The 10,115-nt window shown below is 44.1% G+C and overlaps 1 long non-coding RNA gene across 1 annotated transcript in view; it reads right to left on the bottom strand.

Moving 5' to 3' along the window:
* LOC104666939 overlaps positions 1-7,608 on the bottom strand; it is a 43,200-nt gene extending 35,592 nt beyond the window's left edge. Inside the window, exon 1 of the long non-coding RNA XR_748618.2 lies at positions 7,385-7,608. This is a non-coding gene — a long non-coding RNA (uncharacterized LOC104666939). The remainder of the gene's footprint in view (positions 1-7,384) is intronic.
* Between the last annotated feature and the right edge of the window lie 2,507 nt (positions 7,609-10,115).

A 10,115-nucleotide genomic window follows, 5' to 3' on the forward strand; every position in this document is an offset into this window, starting at 1 on the left:
GTCCCAGCCTTGGGGTCAACTTTGAGGCTGCCCTGCCCTTTGACTAGGGCCCCCTTTTCCCCCATTCTACCTGTGCCAGGCCCTGTTTTACTGTGTCTGGAACCCCATGCAGAGCCCACTTCCCTGCAACTGGTGTTCCCTCCTTCCATGGATGGAGTCTGAAGAACCAGGTCTTTGCACCTACAGGGAGCCCCCAGATCAGAGCTGCCGGGGCAGATCTCAGTGTCTGCAGGAGGGAGAGGTGCAGGAGTGAATAGATTGCTTTTTATGTCTTCAGGCTTTTTGAGCTTTCTCTTTTTAAAAGACACTAACTCTACATATAAAATGCATTATCTCCATATACCTGCTAGCAAACAGCCTTCCTTAAACAAATCAACCTATCCAGGGCTGGAGTATACAGCTGCCCAGGCTGGGCACTGCACAACCCCAGGGAGGAAGAACGCCAATTCACATCAGAGTCTATGTGCAGCACAGAGTCCTGACAGAGTGGGACATACCGTGAAGCTACATCTTCCACTGCATAATGTTCTCCTTTGGGAACATGAATCCAAGTATCTGCCTTCCCCACCCAAGTCAATGGGAAGTGGTTTCATTGGCCACCAGATTTCACAGAAAATAAAATGGGAGTGTTTTCCCTTTCCTCCAGAAAGACTTTTTATCACCAAGTCACCATCTTACTCCAGTGTTTCTGGAACTCACTACTCTTTTTGTTGGTTTCCAAGCAGCAGCTGGAGACCTCCCTGGGTCAACCAGCAGCTGGGTGCAAACCCAACTCAGGTTAGAGCTTAACTCCAGCAAGCACAGCACTGCCTCCTACAAGCCCCCACATAGCATTTGCCTCCAAAACTACAGTTAAGCAGGATCCCATAGGCCTCCCTGTAACAATCTCTCTTCTGGGAAAGAAGGGAGGAAGGAAGGGAGGGAGGGAGGGAGGGAAGAATCTCCCCCAAAGTTGTTCTTGACCATTTTTGAGTGACTTCACATTATTTTAAGCTTTATGCAGAAAGTACAATTTTATTAATATTTTTATTTTGCTATTTCATATTCACTGCAATTCAATGTGTAAAAGCTGCCACGGTGACACTAAGTGGTAAAGAGTTAGTGGTCTTCCCATCCACTAAGTGCATGGAACCAGAACAGAACAGGGCCCTGATTCCCACTGCCCGAGGCCAAGTTTCCATCCTCCTATGGACTTCTCTTCCCTGTTTTTCTCATCATTAAAAGAGAGAGTGACCATGGCTACTTCAGAGGAAGGTTATAGAGATTAAACGACATTATTTAACCTGTCTCAAGGGGCCATTGGGGAAAGTTTTCGATCTATAATAATTGCGTTTCAGTAACCTCACAAGCTAAGAAAACCATCAATGTGGACAGATGAATCCTGAATTCACAAACAGCACCTTCCAGGTAGTAGGAAGACAGGTGAAAGCTAGCTTCCCTCCAGGAACTCTTTGCTCATCCCACCTCTTTAAGTAAATGCTTGGGCCAGGTGTAGTGGCTCAGGCCTATAATCCTAACACTTTGGGAGACCAAGGCAGGAGGATCTCCTGAGGTTAGGAGTTCGAGACCAGCCTGGGCAACATAGTGAGACACCTGTCTTTACAAAATACTTTTTTAATTAACCAGGCAACTCAGGAGGCTGAGGCCAGAGGATCGCTTGAGCCCAGGCTTTCGAGGCTGCAGTAAGCTATGATGGCACCACTGCACACCAACCTGGAAAAATACCTGAGCTATCTCGGTTATTAACCACCAACCAAAAGCTGAAATCAAATAGGTTTTTAGTTCTATTTCTTTATTTCCCTCCAAAATGTGATGGAGCTTTTTCCCTGGGGTGCTGGAAGAAGCGAGGGCAGAGAGATAATAGCAACTGAAAGTGGAGATGCTGAAAAGCATGCTTGGCGTGGATGGAAACTTGGCCTCGGGCAGTGGGAATCAGGGCCCTGTTCTGTTCCGGTTCCATGCACTTAGTAGATGGCAAGACCATTAACTCTTTACCACTTAGTGTCCCTGTGGCAACTTTTACACATTGAATTGCAGCGAATATGAAATAGCAAGACACAAATATTAATAAAATTGTACTTTCTGCATAAAACTTAAAATAATATGAAATCACTCCAAAAAACTGTCGAGAACAGCTTTGGGGCAGATTGCATTTTCTCTTTCTTCCCTTTCTTCTGTTAATTTTGCGTGTTAATTTTCTTCTTAACTGTTTACGATGTGCTATGATCTGATGACACAATTTTCAAGAGAAACAAGAGGCTAGGAAATGTTTCCTGGTGTGGCCACCACCTACAAAGACAGCTGGTGCCACAAAAGCGTGTGTAGGGTAAGTTCATGTGCCCGAGGGTTGACCTGCTGGAGCAGGCAGCCATGCACCCATGCCAGACTCAAGGAGGGCATCACACATGGAGGGGGCAGCACAGGCCAGAATGTAAAGCTGGGAAAGTGCAGGGCTTGCCTGGGGGCATCCAGCTGGAGTGGCTGTTTGAGAATTGCTTGTGCTATCAGACGGAGAGGTCATGCACATGGAACGAGAGAGGATCACTGGTCATAAACTGGGAGCCAGAGCACCAGAGCCCATGGAGGGAGGAGCACAACACCCAGGCCCCTTGCCGCGTTCATTCCAGTGAGGTAAAGTCCCTCTGGAATGGCTTGTGCACCCGGCTTGTGGACAGGAGTGGGATGGCGTGGCTGAGACAGAGATAGGAGGGAAGCAAGGGGAATGGGAAGATGTCAGCCTCGGAGGCCACTCCCAAAGGAAGGAGAGCAGGATGAAAAAAAAAACCCCAAATCCATGTAATGCCCTAAAGTGCGCTGGGGCCAGCTAAGGCAATGCAGATTGAGGAAGAGGCTCTAAGTCAGTAAGACCAGCACCCAAGATTCCTCTAAAGAAAGGCACTAAAACTCATCGGTGTTTGAAAAGATATTCGGCTGCACTCGTACTTCAACATGTCCCATAACGCGCCCTGAGATACCATTTTTCACTTATCCAGTTGGCAAATAACATAACACTCAATGACTCCAGTGCTGGTAGAGGTGAAGCGAATCACACAAGTGTACAAACTGGCAAGGCTTCCACAGATGGCGACTTGCAGTTCTTTTCAAAAAACTCTCTGAGCCAGGAATTCCACTACCAGGACTATATCCTACATGTGTCCCCACACATGCACATAATGACAGTTGTACAAGGCTACTCATTGTGGCACTATTGTCATAGAAAAGATTGGAACCAACCAAGGTGTCCTTCAGGTGGGGACTGGTTAAATAAATAACAGCTCATCCACATAACGGAATGCCAGGCAAAGGGAATGAAGAAATCTGATTCTTCATAATGACATAATCTCCCATTGTTTAATGAGAAAAGGGGGCAGGCTATGTATATCAGGTACAATTATTGGTGGTTTTTGAAGGGAAAACAAGAAAGAGAAAGAAAGTTTTTTGTTGTTGTTTTTTTGTTTTTTGTTTTTTTGCTTATGCATGAACTATCTCTGGAAGGATGCAGAAGACACCAATTACTTTGGTTGGCTCTGTGGAGGAGAACAGAGAACAGATGTGGCTGGAAGACAGAAGGATGAGGAAAATGAGATCTAACACCTTTCTGTTGTTGAATTTTGAACCAGATTAAAGTTTTATCCATTTTCTAAATAAATATAAAAACAAAAACCCCAGGGCCTGAATACAGCTTTAGGTGAAAATAATGTTCCCACTTCCCACCCCTCACCCATATCCAGCCTCCTCTCTCCCTCTCAGCCACACCATCCCACACTTCCCACCCCTCACCCATACCCAGCTTCCTATTTCCCTCTCAGCCACACCATCCCACACTTCCCACCCCTCACCCACACCCAGCCTCCTATCTCCCTCTCAGCCACGCCATCCCACTCCTGTCCAGCCTTTTCCTTCCATTCCAAGTTTATGAAACTTCCCTTCACTTCACTCCTTTGGCAGGATGATTTCTAACACCTCACAGTTTTACAAGCTTTTGCATTTCAGATTTCAGTCTCTGACTTAAATGAAAAGCTAGATGTGTTTCTTATAGAAAAATTCACATATATTTACAAAGTATTCTTGTAATGGAAGATAAGTGAAAGCCATTTAAATGTCCATCTGTAGGAGAGAAAAATCAAACCAATCAGGTTATTTCCACACTGCACAACACCATGCAGCAGTGAAACAGTCAGATCACTGCTGTTTAAAAACCTCAGGCTGGGTGTGTGGCTCACTTTGGGAGGCCAGCACTTTGGGAGGCCAAGACGGGAGGATTGCTTGAACCCAGTAGTTCAAGACTAGCTTGAGCATCACAGGGAGACCCTGTCTCTACAAAAAATTAGCCAGGCATGGCAACTTGCACCTGTAGTCCTAGCCGCTTTGGAGGCTGAGGTGGGAGGATCCCTTGAGCCCAGGAGTTCAGGGCTTCAGTGAACTGTGCCATTGCACTCCAGCCTGGGCAACAGAAAGAGTCCCAAAATAAATAAATAAAAATAAAAATAAACCTTATACAATATATTTTCAGACTTTATATAGTACATAAAAATATCAATATAAACATAAACTTTATATAAACATATTGTATAAAGTATATAATTAAATGTGTTATATTTTTATATATTCATAAAGTTATAAAATTTTTTACGCTTGTAAATATAAAATAGATATACATATATGCCATACAAAATATATTTTATGCTTATGTATAAGTACATAAGCATATGTGCACATATATGTTTCTACATGTCTACATCTCTGTGTAACATATAGAAATGAATATATAATATACATATATATCATTTGTGAATGCATAGGAAAGGAATGGAAATGTTCTCTCGGGTGTAATAAGATTGGGATGATAAAAGGAAATGCAGGAAAGCTTGAGATTGTTACTGTATAAACCTGCATGGGCTTGTGTGATGTTTTTAAACAATAAAAATTAAACTAACCATCTTTTGGTGCCTGGCATGACAAGTATCTGCCACTAGAGGGCACTGGAGATCGCTAAATATTTCCCAGGATTCTCTTTGAGGGAGGGGCACAGGTGCGGGGGATTTGAAGGAGGTTCCTTTACCTCTTCTATAAGGGTCCCTTTCCACGCTCGGGGACTGGGCCCTGAACCCGAACTTTCAGTGAGGGTAAAGCTTGACTGGAAGCCCGCAGCCCTTCTCTCTCCACTCCCCTGAATGGACCCCTGCGGCCATCTGGGGTGGGAGTCCTTTATCCAGCCCACCGCATTTTCACCCACCACAGTTTCACCCACCACAGTTTCGTCCACCAGCCCTGGCCTGCGAGACGCTGCTGCGGTGTGGAAGGTGGAATGCGCCTGGCGTCGGGTGCATTTCAGTGAGCTCACCTTCACTCCTTATTCCACATGAGTGTTCAACAGGGAGCTCTGAGACATTCGAGGGGGCCGTTTGTGATTGCTCAATTATAGTGAAGACATCTTCGCATTTGGGGGAAGGAAGAGGGAAGCTAGAATTTCTGAAATGCTCAAACTTCAGCCCGAAATGCATGTCGATGAACAACCAGTTGGTAATTACCTACCGTAGACCCTAAATCTCTGACATGTAATCATAGAGCATTATTGCCTGGTACTTAGTATGAGCGGAATATGCAGGAACGCAGAGTCAGTCAACGTGTGTTGTTGCGTCCAGAAGTTTACTGAGCGTTTTTCACCAGTATGGAAAACCACGGCACCATGACACCAAGCCGGTGGTGTTTGAGTCACTGGTCCTGTGCTCCAGGCTTGGCCTGGCTCTGGGGCTGTGGGGATCACATTCTTACAGGACAAACACCTGGATGCTTTATTATGTCTTCTAGAGAACTTGTACCCAAGCATTCACCTATCGAATATGTGGGTGGGGGGGGGGGGGGTGTATGTGTGGGTGTGGGTGTGTCTGTTTACCAAAAGTTACCTTTTTCAACTTCTTTTCTTCCTCCTTTATATTACAGAAAGAACTTTTTTTAATGATGCATGTAAGTAGATTATACAGTCTGTGAATTTCATTTCAAGATAGAACAGGAAGCGTTACAAAATATTCGTGGTCTCCAAAGTGATTCTGACACCTCATGATGACTAAGACCTTTGGTTGCCGTTGTCTGAAATAATTTCCTCCCAGAGCAGCAGTTCTTCACCTCAGCTACACATTGAACTACGTGGGAAGCTATTAAAAATACAGATGCCTGAACCCCATAGCCTTCATCATCTTGTGAGCATCTGGGCCAAGTTCAGGGCTGGTGCTCTTGTTCAGATGGATGTAGCTGGTGGTGCAGAGATCCGTGAGCTTGCTTTTAGGTGACTTTCTGCTGTTGTTGGTGTGGGATGCAGTCAGGATACTAGGGCTTGTTTAAAGCTCCCCAGTTGACTCTAATGTAGCCAAATGTGAGAACCATTGTCTACTCAATACCTTCAAAATGGAAAACTAACAACCTCTTACTCAGTGCCACCCCAGGTATGATGTGCACACCAGCAGCATCGGCATACCTGGGAGCTTGTTAGAAATTCAGAATTGGGGACCTATCCCAGACCAGCTAAATCCAAATCTTGGGAAGTGGGGGCCAGGTACCTGTATTCCACTCCATGCCGCCACAACATTGGCTTACTTTTAATTTAGCTTTAAATTACAATTTTAGGCCAGGCGTGGTGGCTCAAGCCTGTAATCCCAGCACTTTGGGAGGCCGAGACGGGTGGATCACGAGGTCAGGAGATCGAGACCATCCTGGCTAACACGGTGAAACCCCGTCTCTACTAAAAAATACAAAAAACTAGCCGGGCGAGGTGGCAGGTGCCTGTAGTCCCAGCTACTCGGGAGGCTGAGGCAGGAGAATGGCTTAAACCCGGGACGCGGAGCTTGCAGTGAGCTGAGAACCGGCCACTGCACTCCAGCCTGGGCGGCAGAGCGAGACTCTGTCTCAAATAAATAAATAAATAAATAAATAAATAAATAAATAAATAAATAAATTACAATTTTAAAATGGAATTAACCAGAAGGCAAGGGTATAGGGGAAATTTTTTTTTAACACTTCTCATGTAAACTCAAGTCTTTTATTCCTTTTTCGGGGTTAAAACAGGCTCTTCCGTTTACAAGGTTATTCCTGAGTTTCAAAAATTCCCACTCTTCCTCCATGCTTTTGTAATTCCTACATTACCGCATTTAAACTTGGTGGCCACAATCAAACAGAAATCATGAGGGCCCTTTCCTCTTGCATCTGGAGTGGCAGCCTTTGCAGCAGAGAGTAACTGCTCCAGATCTGTCAAATAAATGCAAGTATCTGTATTTCTAAATCGCCTCCCAGTAATACTTTTGCATACTGGAGTTTTTACTTTGGCATGCCCTAATCCTTACACGAGCACGAATTCCTCTAAATCCCAGCCTGAATTTGTTTAACTTACCAGAGAAGCCTTGCCCATTGAAGACTGGTTCTTCAGTCACTACTTTTCATTCTCATACCAACAAGTGCATTTTTAAGAACTTGCAAGAGTCTTGCCACTCTTCAACAAAGAAAGTCATCTCCAAATTAATCCACAGTCAGGAGCACTTCATGCTGCTTTTATATATCACTGAAGTCCTGCAAAAGCAAGCTCACGGATCTCTGCACCACCAGCTAAATCTATCTGAACGAGAGCACCAGCCCTGAACTTGGCCCAGATGCTCACAAGATGATGAAGGGCACCCCTCCTCCAGCCTGTTCTTGTCCACTCTCCCAGGGAGGCTCAGTCTTTTGGCACAAAAGCAATGGTGGCCATTCATTCCTTGCCCTAGTGAAGCCAACTTCCTCCACATTCATTCTGCCCATCAGCATCTGATGCCCCCATAATGGCAAACACTGCAGGGGGCCAAAGTCTGACTCCACAAGGAGGCAGAATGCCAGGTCTTCTGCAGTGGTGCCCTCGAATGGCCATCTCTCACTGCCCGGGGTTAGCCTACATTGAGATCAATGATTAGCAGGTAACTTGTGAAGCCTACCCCTAAAAGTCCCATTGCTCCATCTTAGCTCATTTGGGAAAACAGTTTTTCCAACACTTTTTACATAAACTCAAATGTTACATTCTTTCTTTGGATTTCACAAATAGGACTAATAATTGATCCACTCATGTAAATATGAATACAGTGAACTGCACATAGTAGGCACTAGATTATTTGTTAAAATGTTGAATTAGGACAGACACAGTGGCTCACACCTGTAATCCCAGCACTTTGGGAGGCCAAGGAGGGCAGATCACTTGAAGTCAGGAGAAACCAGTCTGGCCAACATGGTGAAACACTGTTTCTACTAAAAATACAAAAAAACAAACAAACAAAAAAACTAGCCAGGCGTGGTGGTGGTACACACCTGTAATTCCAGCTACTAGAGAGGCTGAGGCACAAGAATTGCTTGAACCCAGGAGGCAGAGGTTGCAGTTGCAGTGAGCCAAGATCGCACCACTGCACTCCAGTCTGGGTGATGGACTGAGACTCTGTCTCAAAAAAGAAAAAATGTTGAATTAATACATGTATGTGAATATGCTATATGTATGTGTACATATGTGTCTATCCATAGCTGTATCTCCATCTATATGTTCATTGATCTATGTATCTGTATATCTACAGATAGACTGCCCCACCTGACCCAACAAGCAGTCCAATAAATGAGCCCTTATTCCGTGCTGCCAACCAGACATCACAGCATTCCTAACATGTCTCACTGAGTCCTCACACAAAGCCAAGAAACAGGTATTATTACTGAGGCCTCATAAAGCCATTTGAGAAATGTGTAGCAGAGAATCAAAGCCATGTATAGCAAAAAAAAAAAAAAAAAAAAAAAAAAAAAAAGGCACTGGTGCAAAGATTTCCAGAAGTACTGGAGGAGCCATGGGCTACCTGAGGACTATTGACATTGATTTCACAAGCTCAGATGCAAGGGAGAGAAATTACCTGGTGTAGGGGAAGATTAGACCTCGGCCACCTGGATTGAGTTTCCAGTTTGCCAGGGCCTCAGCAAGTTCTTCCTTTTGTGCGCCTGTTTCCTGGTAAACTCTCTGCAGCAGAGAAGCTGGTGGGGCCTGGAGGAAACTGTGAAAAACAGGGACAATGAAAACAGCCCTTTGTATGACACATTTGGCCCTTGTCAAGAAATACAAACGGGGAACCTAGCTTAGGAAAAGCAAGTTGTCTTCATTCATTTCCTAAAGGAAGTGGCCCTTGCCTATGACTGCTATGAGCTGGTTTCCAAAGAGCTCAATATTAGGCTCTGATTGCTCCCTAGCAGAAATGGCTGCTTTCATTTATTCTTGCCCATCTGGCACAAAAGCAGTACGCAGAGCTCTAAAGAGGTACGCAGAGGTGGCACGGTAAACATCGGCCTCCATTTCATTTCAGTGGGGGTGGGTCATGGATCTGCGGGAACAAACGCTGAATCCTTGCTCCAAGTGCATGAAAGGCCACATCCAATTTTGCCTCCCGTTGCTTCCCCAGTATCCAGTGTGCCTGGCCCCACAATAGATGCTCAATAAACACTTGAGTGAATAATTAAATTATTAGCATATAATCATGAATGTTGTTACCAAATAATAAACACCTTTTATAGACCAAGCTCAGGGCGAATTGATTTACATATCACTGTTTCATTTACTCCTCCTGACATCTGAAAGAGATGGAGAGACCATTAGCAAACCCACATGGTAGATAAGGACATTGAGAACTCGGAGTAGTAGAGATTGGCACAGGATTGCACAGCCTGTCCTCAGCGCCAATATCCACACAGAGACAGTCTGACTCCAAAGCTTGTTTTAGGGAAGATTTTGTCATGTAAGTTTGTAATGTATTATGTAGTTTTTGTAAAATTGTAATTTATGTGATTTTTCTCTATTTGTAATTTTAAATTTTTTAATTATGTGGTTGTAATTTTACATGATTATAATTTATTACAATTGAAATTTTATGTAATTGTGTAAATTTTAATGTAATTTGGAAGATGGCCCTTTTTAGGTAAAGAAGTTGTACATGTATACATTTCACAAAATATTTAAGTGAGAAATAATGCCAATCTTTTAGACTCTCAGAAAATGGAAGAAGGTATATTCTTCATCTCATTTTTGAGACTAACATAGACTTGAAACCTTAATTCATAGTAGAAGGGAGATG

This window comes from Rhinopithecus roxellana, chromosome 13 (assembly GCF_007565055.1).
Source record: "Rhinopithecus roxellana isolate Shanxi Qingling chromosome 13, ASM756505v1, whole genome shotgun sequence".
Classification (NCBI taxonomy): Eukaryota; Metazoa; Chordata; class Mammalia; order Primates; family Cercopithecidae; genus Rhinopithecus; species Rhinopithecus roxellana.